The 15,996-nt window shown below is 45.4% G+C and overlaps 1 protein-coding gene across 16 annotated transcripts in view; it reads left to right on the top strand.

Moving 5' to 3' along the window:
• Positions 1-15,996, top strand: part of DAB1 (DAB adaptor protein 1) — a 411,090-nt gene that overhangs the window by 196,485 nt on the left and 198,609 nt on the right. For 14 of the 16 annotated variants that reach the window (XM_074545715.1, XM_074545714.1, XM_074545726.1 and 11 more), the window contains exon 2: positions 4,291-4,362. The gene's annotated coding sequence lies outside the window, so the exon portion shown is untranslated. Of the gene's footprint in view, positions 1-4,290; positions 4,363-6,044; positions 6,500-15,996 lie in introns of those variants that run through there. The other 2 variants (XM_014263801.3, XM_005482288.4) reach the window with 1 other exon arrangement.

A 15,996-nucleotide genomic window follows, 5' to 3' on the forward strand; every position in this document is an offset into this window, starting at 1 on the left:
ACAGACCACTAAGCCTTTCATTTGTACCTCGTAAACTGGTTCAAATGATAAGGAAAAAAAGAAAACATTTGGGAGGCGCTGATAAGATCAGGCTTATCCAGTAGAAAGGTAGTGTAGGATATGGCTGGAAGTGATAGGGAAAGCCTGGGCTTGATGACCCAGCAGGTCACTTACAGTCTTTCTCTCTTAATCTCTTGGAAGTCTTTGAACTTGTCAATACGAAAGGAAGAGAGAGGAACTGGCTTATCTCATTTATTTACCATGCTGAAAGGTCTTTGCAAGGCCCCTTGTAGAAAACAGTCAGAAACACAAGGTGGATGGGTGATAGGGAAAAGTAGAGTCAGGAATCAAATCCTGAAGATTAGGAATAACTGGGGGATTTTTGCCATCACAGAGGGTTAAACCAGGGGTTCCTTGTGTGTTCCCGAGTCTCATAGGTCTTTGTTTTGGGATGGAGAAGAGAGGGAAGGATAGCCAGGTCTGGGGTAGCAAAAAGCCTCTGATGTCAGTCAGCTCCAGAGAAGGCAGTGAGGGAGGACAGAACAACCTAAACAGCAAATACATGGCATAACCTCCAAAAATGTGCTGTGTTAATGAATGGCTTTTGCCCACCCTGTGGTTTCAGTTTGAGTTTGATGTGGTCAAACCAGAAGCCAAAGCCTTTGTTTCTGCAGCCCATGTAGGAGGAGATCCTGGTGGGGATGCCAATGGGGAGGAGATGCTTTTTCCCTGATCCCCTCCCCAGCAGGGTGTGCAGTGCAGGACCAGCTGTGCTTTTTCTGGGCCACAGAAGGGTTAGACAAACACGAATACAGTGTTATCTAAAAGGCCAGCAATGGTGCTCAGCATCAGAGCAGTCTCATTATTGAAGGAGCCCTAATTAAGAGGCTTCATGTGGCATTACTGGGATTTAAGTTAATTTCTTTTCTTCCATTTAAACTCTGCATTTGTTTCTTTTCAACAGCCGTGTCTGTCTCTCTGTCCTAAACAGAGATTTGGAGTAAGGGTTAAACAAACATAATTTATTTGCATTCCCTGCTGCTGTGTCACAGCTGACTGTGTTCCCTGCACCAGTGATTTAAAAGACAGCCCCACCTCTTAACTGATGGAGCCTCCTGCCTCCCTTGCATTCCTTCCCATCCCTCTGCCTTTCCCCACCATTTTTAAGGGAGAAGAACCACTGGATGTCCCTTTGAATTCCAGGGGCTGAAGTCCTGGATGCTGCTAATGAGTAGCGAGAGCCTTTTAAGGAACTGAAACATTGCATTGTTATGATTTGGGAAACAAAAGCTGAATTAGAACTGTAACACTTAACTATGGCATCCCACTTTATTTTCCTCTAATGCAGGCTAAGCTGCCTTACAGCAATCTTTTAAATGTAATGATTGAGACTATTATAGGAAATACTATACAAAGCAACATTTTTTTTGCAGCCTAAATAATAAGTAGGGCAAGGTTTTAAATGAGGCTAGAGTAATGAATGCTGTACAATAATTTTGATGATAAATTTCCCCGGAGGATAAAGTGGAAGAACAGAAGCAGGCTGTATTTAATCATGCAAAGTTAAAGGAATGCAGACCAACAAATATTTATAGAAATGTACGGATTTTCTAACCTTTTCTGAGATATTCTTGCCCCTTTTCACCTGAGAGACTTCTCAGAAGTTCAGGTCTTTCAGCACTTAATAATTAGGAGGAGGAATTGATCACATAGGGTCAAGTGTTTCTTTGATGTAAGAGCACAGAAATTCCTGCTTCCTCGCAGGCTGGAGGACTCAAACAATGAGACATTTGTTTTTCACAGCTCTTCCATTCATCAGCGTGTCTGAAAAGCTTGCTTTGAGCAGACACACAGCATGGGATGACACATTCTGCAGCTGCTCTTCACCCTCTGCTGACCCAAGGAGCTGTGTCCCACCAGACCAGGGCACTGGGCAGAGATCCCCTTCTCCCCTTCCCAAGGCAGCAGAGGTGAATTGTGCAAGCACAGTGAGGAGAGCTCTGAACTGCATTGCAGAGGTGACACCTGGGTCTCCATGTGCCCAGCAAACTCAAAATCTCTGCCCCATCACAGATCCACAAATGCCATGCATCCTCCTCAAAGGGGCTGCTCCCCAGCTCTGCCTGCTTCTGTTGGTCTTGAGGACGAAAGATTGACTGCAGGAGCTAAGGGACACGAAAAATGTCACTGAGGACACCTGGCTTGGCACCTTCCTGGTTGTTCTGCGCCTTCCTGGATGCACTTGTGGAAGGGTTAGAAAAGAATTCCATAAAGTTAATCACTCCATAATGTTGGATTACTTTGTGGTTTTTTTAAAAATAACTATTAAAATAGAGTGTTTCAGTGGAACTTCAGCTCAACCTCCAACAGCATCCACTCAGGAGAGGCGAAAACCTGCGGGTTTCTGTTCTGCTGATCAATACTTACAGAGTATATTGATTTCCAATTTAGGTGTTAACTTTTTAGCTCTTAGAAGTGCTCTTGATATCAATTTTCACCTTGCCTGGTGTTCATTACATGCTGAACGTTGTGGCAGTGAGTGAGCTCGGATCCCATCTGGAGGGACGATTAATTCCAGCCACTCCAGGACTGCAGCCTGCAAAGATTTACTCGCCCTGCACGAGCATCGCTATAGCACAAAAAAATCTGTGTTTAAGGCAGTGACCTGAGAAATGCTTTCACTCCAGCCTGGCACTTTCTCCTCCACTTTCTCAGCCTGTGTAGTCATCTCTGAAACCATAGAATAAGCTAATAAATAGTGCTGTTTATTATGTCCGTGTTGTTTCGGCGCAATAATTCACAGGCAAAGAGCCCGGGGTGGCGGGCTCAGGTTGCTGCGTTGGCTGGGTTTTGTTTAAGCGATAAGACACACATGATAAGCAGCGTGTCCCTGGGTGATTGTGCCTCCAGTAGTGTTAGGAGGCACAAGGTCAAAAGGCTCAGTGACTTTAACTACCTGAGAAGTGCCGCGTAATCCCCGGCAAATGGGCTGTCTGCAATGTCTTATTGCTGTATCACAGAGGGAATTATTTCTTTTTAAAGGCAGCCACATGAATTCCCTCTGTAATTGGCGCGGGGCTGACATCACTGGCTGCCAATCAGAAATCCGCTTTGTCTTGGGTTTTAACACCTTAATTTCAAGTTGGGGTCATCTGAGCAAATGGATTTTGTTAAAATGATGTTTTATCCTCTTTGTGCTCCGAGTCCCATCTGCTTGTTTCGCGCTCTGCGTGTGCCTGCGTTGAGAATTGCTCTGCAGTGGCTTTTGTGTCATCACCAGGCACAAAACAGTGGCTGCAAAGTCCTTGCAGGGTTGGTGACATGGAGCCATGGCCTGGCTTGTGGTGCCCGGGACATTATTTGGGCTCAGAAGCTCCAGGGAGCGAGGGGAGGGCAGAGAGCCAGGTGAGCACATAGGGAGGCAGGCTGGGAACTCAAAATAATTGTGTAGCCATCAAATTATTTCAGCCCATGCTGTCTTTTCCTTATTATTGTCAAAGGTAACCTCAAAATAATAAAATAATCTCAATTTACAGTTACTGTTGGTAAAATAAGCGCACCTAGGTCAGAGCTTTACCAGCCTGAGCAGATGAAGAGCAGGCTGTTTGTCCCAGTGATATTGAGGGGACCACTGGCAGCTGCTGCCCTTTTTGGAAGGGGGGATGAGGGAGCCCAGATGGGAAGATTTCCCCCTTGCTTCTCCACACTTTAAGCCCCAGCAGAAGCAAAGATAAAGGCACAGCCTACAGGAATTTCCCTGCATCCCCTTGAGCTGGTTTCACTGTCTTCCAGCTGCTCCTTCAGCAGGGGAGAGGAAATCCTGTGGTCCACCCCAGAGAATGGTTTTCCTTTGGGAAAATGGGAATAGATGCCAGAGGTCATGACTTCTCTGTCTCAGTCTGTCAATAGGTGGGACAGGGGGGAAATCTGTGAAATCCACAGCCAAGGAAACACTGTGGAAGTTGCTGTTCAGCTGCACTGGAATTTAGGGACAAAGCCAGAGGAATCCTCACCCTGTTAGAGGGCAAAAATTTGACAAATAGTTTTAAAGGCTTAAAATAAATCTATCTTCATAACCTGACTGCTGTGCTTTTTTCCTTAGGTGTGTTATAGAGGTAATGATACTTCTACAGTGAACTCAATTAACCTTCTGCAGCCTCCCGTGCGACAGGGAATCCTAAATCTTCTGTTTTATGAGTGCATGTGCAAAATTTGAAGTTACTCTGAACTTAGCATTAATAAATGCCCTTTTCTAATGGGTGCCCATTTGTTTGCTTTTTTATTTTCCAGTGAGAAGGACATGGTGGCTGTGAATGGAATGTAGTGTTCATGGTTGGGAAGAGATTTCCACACAGGAGAGAGGTATTGTCATTATTATTGTTATTATGATTATTATTTTTAAGAATCTGCTTCTTGTGTGTGGATACCTTTGGAGTTTACATTGTTCACTGATGTTATAAGATGATCTTCAGGACTTTATATTTGGTTCTCTGCATTGTTTTGTATAAATGGACATCATTGCCAATTGGAATGATTTGATTCTCCTCTGTCTGATACCCAGTGTATTTTGAGTGTCCTTTAGAAATGCTGAGGAAAAAAAGGATGGAAGGGAAAAACTGTGTTTTTATGGTGAAAAACCTGTATGTTTAGGTTTCCACAGCTTGGTTTCCCTAAAAAACTCCCTTCTGCTCTGTGATACATCCTGGTAGGTGCATCCTGCATCAGGACACTCAGTAGTGTTTGCTCCTGAGATCTTTGCATGAACATATTCTGTGCAGAGCAAAATGCTTCATCTGGGAGGGAGGATGTCAGCAATAAATGAGAAAACAAGAGAAATGGATGATGGCCCATAATGCAAACCCTATAATATAATCATTGTTGTTTGATAAAAGAGACACTTGGAGCAACTCTCCGTGCCCTGCTAGGTATGTCTGGATTTATTATTCAAAAAGACACAATCAAATCTCTTCATTCCCTTGACAAATGGGAGCTATTCAATTCCGTATCTGCCTCTTATTTATAGCATATAGAGGGGTGATTTATATGCTGGCTGCAGATCTTCCAAAACAGTTTTAATTAGCAGCATTGGCTATTAGAATGAGAGTCCTGTAACTTCCCTGTCATACACTTAAAACTGAACAGAAATCTTACTCTTTGCCAGGCAACACTTCTCTTATTTTTTTGGTGATGCCAGCAAGATAATGCATGTGTTCTTTAGGAGCTCAGAGGTTGAATTGCTGCTGAGGAGCAGGCAGGGGAGGGAAAGGAAGAAATTTTCATTTATTGGTGAGCCTTGGGGCATTGGCACCATCAGTGACTTGGGGTTTGAGGACACAGTAAGCCCCAAACAGACCAAGGCCAGCTCAGGCTGGCAGCGCTGGCATTCTGGGGTTCTGCTCTGCCTTTGTGTGCTTGGAGGAGGATGGATGTGAGCTCTCACCTCGCTGTGTCCCGTGGTTGGAGCGCTGATCCCTCCTCCCGGCGCATCCTGTGGCACATACACCGATGTTTTTGCTGGGAACTCTGTCTGAAGATGTAAGCAAGAATTCCAGCATTGCCCCAGCTGTTCCCTGCTCCACAGAGCTGCTCTGGCTCGTGGGCTAATTGGTACCCCTGGGGTTCAGAGCAGAGGCAGGCACAGCGCGGGGGGCAGCCCGGCAAAGGCGCCGGTTTGAGTCTCTATTATTTTCACGCATCTGATAGGAATGTGATCCCTTTGAGACCTCAGCCTATCTGTCAAACCTGAGATCAGCCAACAGGTTCAAAAGTTATTTGGGGAAGCAATGAGTGACAGAACAATTGCACAGCTCTTGTTTTTTTCCTGAGAAACCAGGCTAGAAAAGCGCAGGGAACATAAAGAGTATTTTTTGTGCTTTATGCGGTGTGTGTAGCATGCAGAATGCTCTGTTGTTATGCTTCCACTGATCTTTTTTTGACATAAGCAATGCAGTCATTCTGTCTTTGCATCAAATAAGTCTTTGTACTGCTTGTCACCAGCTCACAGTGTCTCTGTCTGTGTGTAAACTCGGTGTTTGCTACATCCCCCTGTCACAACTGTGCTGCTGTCTGCAGCTGGGTGCTTCTGCTCCAGCTCTGGGTGCTTCACAGTGATGCTCTGTTGGTGATATTTACTCTGGAGAGTAAGAAATCCCTAGGAAATCTGAAGTTTGAGGTTGAAAATAACATGTAAAGAGAGGACATGAGCACTGGACCTGCTCACAGAGGTTTGGTGTCTTTGCCTCCTCCCTTGGAGGAGGAGAAGGAAAGAAGGCACAACTGAGAGAGAAGGTTGGATGAAGTTCATCACTGCTCTGCCAACACTGTATGTCTGTGGTGCTTGGGAGACTGATGGGAAAATGAGGAATTAGGAAATGAGGACATAGAAAAAAAATCCTGCTACAAGCAAGCCTGAAATTAATGTGGTCAGAAAGAAGGAATGGAAATGATTCCTGCAGTTTGCAATGGGGAGATGATGGGCTCTGCAGCAAGGCATCCACAGGTAATTCACAAATCTGGGAAAAGAACTCACAGTTCTTGGGCTGAATACAAGTCAGACTTTTTTTTAATCTACAGAAATTGTGTGTAGGTATTTTATTTCATTTTCTGGGCATATTGATAAAGCACACTGGTTAAGGAAGCTTTCAAATTATTAACATCTCCAGCCTTGTCTTTGAGCCAAGTGAGCAGTATTTGGTGAGCTGTCTTTGGGCATTACACTAAGTGCTTTTCTACTGCAATTCTAATAGAGTGTAGGGCTGAATTTGATAGTGTTACCTATTAGTGATTAGAGAGTGAAGGGCTTTCAGTGTGTCTGTACTGCAGAGTTTGCTTTGATTGATAAATTGGGCATTATGCATTTCATAATTTTTTAATTCTGCCTTGAAGTAATGAGATTCTCACTTCAAATTCCTCTTTTCCCTAAATTTGGAAAATATTTTGGAGGTATGAATGGGGAAGGAAAAGAGGAGAGAACAGTTTTAGTCATAAACACTTAAACTGTGCATTGCACTCAGTGGCACAGGCTGAACTCTGCTGGAGAAAGGTACTCCTAAATTACCCAAATATTAACACTGGAATTATTGAGCATGGATAACAGTTATGAATTTTTTATGGATCAGTCAGGGTAGCAAACTCATGGCTGCCTTATAGAGAAAGGTATGATGGAAACATGAAGGAAGATGGAGGATTCCATCTCTTCATATTTTCATAGGGTCTTTCATAGGGAAAGTGCAACTTCAAAACACTCAGGGAATATCCCAGTACCCAGTGACTCCAGCAGGAGCTCCAGCACTACTCAATGCTCAATATTTGGATATATATTTATTTCTCTGAATCTGAGATTGCTCTGTCAAGATCTTTTCCTTTATTCCTCTCCAGTTTCTCCTCTATCAGTTTTCCAGTTTGTACCTACCCAGCTCTTGCCTTTTCTTCTGCCACATCTATTTTCTCCTGACAAACCCAGTTCTGTTTTACTTCTTTTTTTTTTTTTTTTTAGAGAAAGGCTGTAATATATTTGAAGTGTCTGCCATTAACTTTTGAGATTCAGTGACCTTTGCTAATCAGGAAGGAGGTTTTTTTGAGGTCTACAGGAAGAATTAATCATATGTAAACTGTTTGCTTTAAAAAGTCTCTTACCAAATGTGGGATTTCCCAGGTAGCTTTCAAAAGGTCAGAGGCTGGAGGCAGCAGCTGGAGAGCACTGCAGGAGGACAAACCCTCTCAGAGCAGGTTCAGAATTAGGGAGAGACCTGTGGTGGCACATGGCACTGGGGAGAACCCATTGTGTTTGACAGGCTGGACTCAGGCCAGAAATTTGGAGTATCTAAGGAAGCAACACACAGAGCGGCACTGTGCTGTTGCACCATGCTGACATTTGCCTGCAATATTCTCCTATTTCAAAAGCAAGTTTTTGTGCTTTCAACAAAATGTCCCTTGGCCCTACAAGACTGGAAACAATTTTTGGGTGAAAGAAACCATGAGAATTTTTGATAAATTTCCAGTCAGCTGCTGGTACAGTCCCTTCTCCCAGGTATCCAAGGAGCTGGAGGCTCTAAAGGAGAAGTTTGCCTCGTGGACCCAGTTTCTGCCAGCTCTTGGCGTGGCAATTCCTGGTCTGTGGTGGCTCCAGAGCTGCCCATGCAGACTCCCAAAAAGCAGAGAGGCTTTTCCCCACTGTGGGGCTTTCTGTCCTGGATTAACACATTTGATAAGGATCAGCTTGAGGGATTTCACAGTGTAACAACTCCCTTTCTCCTCCAGCCTCTGCAGCAGTGATGTGGGACCTTCTAGCTCTGGGTTACAAAGGAGTTGATGGAGAAAAGTGCAGCTGTCAAAGAGAGGGACAGTCAGTGTCATCAATGCCCTAAAGGCTGCAGGGTCTCTGCAAAGGAAGATTCTTCCTCTGAATTTTAGAGAACTTTGCCAAATCCTTTAGTGTGGTTTTAATGTGTTTTAATGCTGTACTTAGTAGTGGTTTTAACCTGCTGTGTCTCAGTGAGGCTGATTTTGGAAGATGTCTCACAAATTAGGTACAGTGCAGAGTGTTTGGTTTCCTACATGCAGCTCTGTTGTTCACCCCCTTGAGCTCCTGCAGATGATGCAGTGGAGTCTGCTCTGAACTTGCTCTCAAGGTTTTACCAAGTCTTGGTGAATAATTACATTTGTTGTTAGAGGGAAGTCCATCTGGAGGGTTGCACTCACAGAAGCACACCTTGTGACAGAAAGGGGAGATTTCCAGGCTTCTTTGCCCATACAGGGGAAGCACACAGGTGAAGGGAGGTTGATGCCACTTCACCAGCCACCCATCTGCAGTGTGTGCTGTTCCCCAGGGATGGATTCAGGCCTGATCCCAGCCATTCTTCAGAGGAGCCTCACTGCAGGATGGCTCAGAGCCCAGGGCATTCTCCAGCTCATCCTGCAGCAGTGGGGTATGGGCATTGCTCTTTCTCCCAGTGATTAAAGGACAGAGCTTCCTCTTCAAAGAGTTCATTCCCCAAAACCATTAATGGAAAAGTTATGTGCTAGAAACATTTCCACCCAATCCAGAACACACAGAAAGTCTGGATATGAATGATTTAAAGACTATGGGAAAGCATAAAGATGTTAAGGTGAATTTACTACTTTGTTCAGCACATAGATTGTGTGAGGGGTCTGCAGTATGAATTAAAGAAAGGTTCCAGCCATGAGATATTACAGTTTAATTCAGACATTAGTACAGCCAGGGAGAAGACAGTAATGTATTGCACATCTAAATAGGATTTCCATACTGGATTGCACCTGTGATCTATATGGACAGTGCTGCCTCTGTCAGGAGGAATAATGTGATGGGGATAATAGGCAGCTGTGGAAGGATTTACCTGGAGCAAGCTCTGCTGCTAATAGCTGGCTCATATCCCAACCTAACCGCGAGAGTTCATGGTTACCATGTCCTGTTGGATGTCAGGGAGGATGTTCTGCTGACCTTCAGCAGCCTCTAGGCATTAATGAATCACTCACATCTGCCCCTTGTTCATGTCAACCAGCAGCACCTTCTGTGGGACAATGTGTTTAAAAACAAAGGGAATTTTTTTTAAGTCAATTTGAAATATGGTGTTGTCAGTCATCTGCTGCCACACTTTATTACTGAGGAGGTGGGACATTACAGAGCCCACGTTATCTTGATTAAATTACTCATTATTCAAATAGACCAATGCCCCATCACTTTTCATTCATCCCTTCTCCAAATTGAAGATAGTACCAGTTTTCCTTGCCTCTAGAAGTATTTGCAGATGGTACCTAGTCTTTTTAACTGGTTTGTTCCTTTTTCCTTTTTGAGGTCAGGTGTGCCAGTTTCAGTCAAGGCTGGATAAACTTTTAAAGCGCCATTTCTTGTTCTGCTTTCTCTAGATCTTTGCTTTTCACCACTTCTGTTTACAGACCTGTGACTTTCCTGGAGCTTTTATTTCTCTTAGTAAACCTGGAGGAAATAGAGGCGACCAAGACACAGCACTGTGTCTGTGCTATGTGTGTGCTACAAGAGTTGCTTCAGCCCTCTGGAGGCTTTGTTCCTCCTGATTTTTTAATTTCCCCCCCGCCCCCCCCAGTTCAAGCATTTGCAGCAATGGCTCTGAAGTGATCCCAGAGCTCTGTCCCTTCCCATTTTCAGGCTGAGGAGGCTTTGCAGCGTGTGTTGCAGGGGCTCTGTTGCACATGAGCAGCTCCGCCAGGTGTTTGCTGCTCTCTCTGCAAACGGCGTTGCCGGAGCCGTGCCGTGAGAACAGATGGGCCAGGGAAGTACCTTGCTCTCAGTGGGTCTGGAGAATGAACTCATTATCCAGCCAGTGGCCTGTCACACCAGCCTCATTTACCAGTGGCTGCTGTAGAAAACAAACCCTGGAAAGCAGAGCCTGGCGGGGTGGGAGCGTGGCAGTGCCAACCGCAGTGGTGCCACTCGGCGAGGAGCTCGTTGGGGATGAGGGATAGGGAGGGAACCGAAAGGCAGAGAGTTACAAATAGGCATCAAAAAGCCTTATAAAAATGATAGTAAGTGATGCTTTAGGAAGTTAAAAAATGTCAGTTTTTTAAAATGAGAGGAGGCACATTTCAAGGTTGACTTTGAGATGAACATTCCATTCCTTTCTGAAAGGTGCCTGTGCTCAGGTGGGGCCTCTTTCTCCAGGCATCACTGACAGAACCAGAGGACACAGACTCAAGCTGCACCAATGGAAATATAGTTTGGATATTAAGAAAAAGTTTTTTACAGAAAGGTGATAAAGTTCTGGAATGGCTGCCTGGGGAGGTGGTGGAGTCTCCATCCCTGGATGTGTTTAACAAAGCCTGGATGTGGCACTGGGTGCCAGGGTTTAGTTGGGGTGTTGGGGCTAAACCCTGGCACCCAGTGGCATGATCTTGAAGATCTCTTCCAACCCAGTCATTCTGTGAATTCCTTAGGTGGTACCTCCACCAAGTATTCCCTAAAAAGGCCATAAAGTATTAACAGAAGACATTTAAAGAGCATGATGTTCAAACATTAAAAAAGGACCCAAACCTTCCAGGTTATGTTAGACCAGAGAGGTAAATAAACAGCTTTCCATCTTTCTCCTCTTGAATGCCACCTGGGAAACACCTCTGACTGTGCTCACAGGAGTGTGTTCACACTGCTGTGTGCAGGAGTCCTCTGAGGCTGCTGCTGTGGTTGCTGGTAAAGACACGAAAAATTTTGGCACTAGTTACTCAGAGGAATATAAAAAATATCAGAGCTAGCAGCAGTCTTGGAAAAGGAAAATGCAAAGTAGGAAACTTTTGTTTATTTGTAGCAAAACCCATGAGGAGCGTAGGGGAAATTGTTGTTACCCCAGTAAGTCCTCCTGTGCGGGGAGAAGTGAGAAGGCGCGCCAGCTTTCAATTAGGCAGAATTTTCTGGTTTTAAAATGGCTAAAGACAACAGAAATATGTCCCCACAGGCTGCTCCTGGGGTGTTTTGTGTTAACTGGTGCTGGCACAGCTGGCACGGCGCTGGTGCGTAACCTTTGCAGTAGGTGAAGAGCTGGAGGCAGACAGATGTTCCCGTGTCCTTGGCTGGGATTGTGCAGTCCCTGCCCACACAGATGGTCCTTTGGAGCATCCTGGAAGCCTCTCCCTCCCCGTGCCCCTTCCCACCTGTTGGCACTTACAGATCCAGCAGAAGAGGGGCTGGGATCGGGGGAGAGCAGGACAAAAAGCTGCAGTAGCGCTTCTGGCTGTGAAACAAGGCAAGCTGTGTGCAGTGCATAGCAAGGCAGCCAACAATGAGGGCTCACCCCAGAGCAGGAGCTTTCTGTCCAGAATCCACTCTGGTAATTCACCAGATTGCAGCATGGATGGAATTACAAGGGATTTTTATTTTTTAATGAAAGGGAGCTTCTGTTCTGAGCAAAATTAGGTGATGCTCAATTGGATTTGGTTCTTCTCCTGTGTGCTCAGCTTTATACAGAGAGAAAAAAAAAGGGCAGGGAAGAACAAATTGACTCTGGAAATCACCTCCTACAAACTTGGCTTCAATCCTGCCAGCCCTTCCCATAGGAATGAGCCTCCCACCCACAAAGAGCAGCTGAAGTGGAGAAGCCCCTTTCCAGAGGCAGAGCCTTGTCAGAGCAGTTTCAGAGGGGTTTTCAGCAGGGTGCACTCGTGCTGCATCCCAGGGACACATCTCCCTCCCGGTGGGACCAGACATTTGCCTGCTTCCCCATCTCCCACCCTTTTCTTCATAGCAGGAAGCTGCCTGATCACTTCCAGCATCAGCACAGGGCAGGGTGGCTTCAGTCCTTCATCCAGAGCTGGAAATAAACCCAGAACTAGCTCAGACCTCAGTGTGACTCGTGTCACTCCATTCTGCAGGTGAGAAGAGCGTCCAGAAGTGAAATATAAAGCTGTGAGAACATCACTCAGCACTTCAGGCTTCCCTGCTTCCCTTAATGGCCTGTAGGGAATCTGTCAGGCTGGGCAGTGAGCTGGCACAGGCTGGCCTGGCGTTCCTGACCTCACCAGCACCACACTGACTCCCAGCAGTGGGAAAACACAGTCATCATTATTTTTTTCCTAATAAATCATACCTTGCAGTTATAAAATGGAGCAGTGGCTGCAGCTGAATTTGAGCAGGTTTGGTTGGAGGGCAGCAGAGCTGTCCAGCAGGGATTTTGGCAGCTGCTGCAGCATGTGGCCCATCACAGCTGTTTAAGGAATAGCACTGTATCATGCAAAATATTTTGCAGGCAGGCACTTTGCAAACCCTGGAAAGTGTTCTACAGATTCTTCTGCAGAGGAGGTTGCCAGTCAGTAGCATGGTTTATTTATTTTGTTTGGTTTTCTTGGGTTATTAAACATGTTTTATTTATAGAGCGTGCTTTCTAGAGAACCGTCTGCGTGCATGTTCTTAAATAAAGCATCTGAGGGTGCTGGGCTGTTGTTTGTGTGTGTGTGGGACCATGCTGGAGCCAACAGGGAGATCCATGGGGTCTGGAGGAGCTCTGGAGGAGCATGGAAGTGCTCAATGAATTGGAGAGAAGCACTGGTGTGGAGAGTTTGTAAAGAGAATTTGTGTGTGGCTCCCTGTGAGCTCCATCCATGGCTCATCCATCCCCTGCTCCACCTCAGCTCCTCCCCTGCTGCACCCTTTCCCAGGTAATTTTAGTGCAGAATCCAGAATTACTAACTCCATCCATAACCCTTTAAGCATGGAAGTAACCTTGTGTTGTGAAAAATATGAATTTGTGTGTGTGTGAATGTTTGCACCTTCTGCTCCCTTTCCTGCAGCTCAGAGTGAGATTTTTGTCCCCTTTGCTCGGGTCACACAGGTACCTGTGGTGCTGCTGTCCTCCACAGCATTGCACAGGTTTTTCCCACTAGAAAACATCTATATAAGGACAGGTGTATCAGTGCAGTGCAGGTAGAAATTTATTCTGGTAATAAACACCCTCCTGCCTTTATCTCCTCTTGTCATCCTCTTAATTAAATTGATATTCCTAAGGTGTATTGAATTTAGGAATTTGGGCTTTTTCCCTACTGAGAAGCCCAAGTAGAAGGAATTAGGTGCATAATGGAGTGGCCAGCTGGCAGAGGTGTACTGAAATACAATTTCTGCATTTATAGGTTGGTTTTTGTCCTAGCAATCTGCAGAGCAGCCAGTGGGCAAGGAAACCCTGCATATAAGAGCAATTTCCCATGATTATTAATGCCCTGGAAGCTGAAATCAAACATTGCTAATCCATCACTCACAGTGCTTTGACACTGAGCCATCACAAGGAAGGAAGTGTCATTTAAGTTGTGCTTTGACTGTAATGGGTTTTGAGAAAACTGAGATTATCATCTAGAACAAAAGTCTCCAGTTGGTGTCACAGAATGAATTTAAAACTCTTCCACTCTCTTTGGCCACATGGGAACTGCTTGTCTCCACACAGCCAGCTGATTTCTCTGGAGCAGGGAATTGTGTAGCTGGGGCTATTGCAGTTTATTAAAATGAGCTGTAGATTTTCTGTGGCAGCTTAATTCACAGTTTTCACATCTTGGCATTTCAAATAATTTTAATCAAATAATTAAATTCAAATTATTTTAATAAATTTAATTAATTAATTTTTAGGTTTACAATTTGTTCCAGAAGTAATGCAGTTTGCTGAGATTACACACATTTTCTGCAGTTTTGATTTTACTGCTGTATTCATTTAGCTCAGCAAATTTATAAAACTAATTAAAACAGAAGTACTTTTTTGATTCAAATTGTGAATGAAAAACAAGAATCTAATGTAAAATGACATTTGCAGGGAGATTAAGACCTATTGCAACTCTATGGGTGTTTTACAACTCAGTTTTTTAAATGAAAAGCAATTCTTTTTATAGCATATTCTTGGCATGGTTGTATTGTTTCCATGTTTTGGGATGCCAGGGGAGTGGGAGATTAGGATCTGATTCAGCAGTGTGCTGAAACACGTCTGACATTAGCCATGGAGTTGGTCCTCACTGAATTCCTTGGATTTCATGTTTGCTGAACCCAGCTGGAGCCAGACCCCATTTCAGTCAGCAGGGCTGTGCTGCTCCCCAGCTCTTGTTAAGCCTTGTGCCATCCAGGGAGTGAAAATAATCTGCAGTTCCCAGGCCATCAGCATCAGAGGCAGTTTTCCTTGTGCCGGGAGTCCCCACTTCTGATGGGGAACCCATGGGGCTGCTGGAACTCCTTTAGTGGCACACCATAGTGGGTTCAAGCATCAATTACCACCTTCCAGGTGACAAATCCAGAGGGGGCAAAAAGAGATGATCACTTAATAAATTTCTTATGAAGGCAAATGACTCATACATAAATCAAGCTGCTTCATTAAAGGGGGAAGTGGGCTGAACAGGGAGGTGGCAAAGGTTAACTCCACACTTGTGACACCAAACCCAGTGTCACTTCTGGCTCTCACTGTGAGTTGTTCTTGCAGCAGTGCCTGTCACCATTCCCAGCCCCTCTGGCAGCACTGGCATTTCTCATGCCACCTTTCACAGCATCAAAAGCAGTCTGAATGTTAGGAGAAACCCACACTCCTGCTTTGGACAGAGGTGAATGGATTTGCTCTTTTTTCCTGTGCACATCTCGCGGGTTCCCAGTGCCCCCATGGGTCCTGGTCCTGTGTTCCCCAGCTCCTGGCAGCACACCTGCCTCAGCTGATGTCTGTGTAGTGCTCTGAGCCTGTGCCTCTCTCTGGACTCCTGTCCTACTCCATCCCTGTGTTTTTTCCTGCTGCTCCAACACTGATCCTTGCCTGCCATCCTCAGTGGCAGCCACGGCTGCTGCCAAGCTGCCCATGTGAAAGGTGTTTTCAGGACCCACCTCCCACTTCTGAGCACCCCTGGGCCTCCCTGCATAATGCAGAGTGTTTGTCTGACTCTGTTTTGGCTGTCTCAAAGACAGCAGTTTGGATTTTTGGCTGATTTCACAAACCTCTGCATTGTGAATACACAGAGAGAGGTTGTGGGGTGCCCTCAGGGTTGTATGAGGCATCCCAGCTGTTGTCACCTTGTTTGTAAATGTGGTGTTGTGCTCTGTGCTTTGGGAGTTTGTGACCACTGTTGGGTCTCTCAGCTGCTGTGAGAACAGAAAAAAGCACAGGGAGGTTTTGACCACGCAGACACAAAACTGAATAATTTTTTTGGAGCTTTTACAATTGATGAAGATGTGGCAGCAGAGAATTGACACATCCTTCTGACCCCATATGGCTGTTCCCCCTGCAGATCTCTGCTCACGTGTGCAGCATCCCTCTCTCCTCATTTACTCACACCTTGAGCAGAAACAGGGCAGGCAGGGAAAGGCAGCACCAGCACCAACCCACCATATGCTGTTCCTAATGATTGAGAATGGTGTGTGCACAGTGCTCTGCTAACATATTCCAGGGGCCAGGGGCCTGTGGCACTACAGCTGCTGTGCTTTTATTTCCCCCAGTCCTCTCCCCTTCACCACCAAATTCTGCAGCCAGCAAGTTGAGGATGCTGTTGCTGTGAGACACCTTTGGA

This window comes from Zonotrichia albicollis, chromosome 8 (genome assembly GCF_047830755.1).
Source record: "Zonotrichia albicollis isolate bZonAlb1 chromosome 8, bZonAlb1.hap1, whole genome shotgun sequence".
Lineage (NCBI taxonomy): Eukaryota > Metazoa > Chordata > Aves > Passeriformes > Passerellidae > Zonotrichia > Zonotrichia albicollis.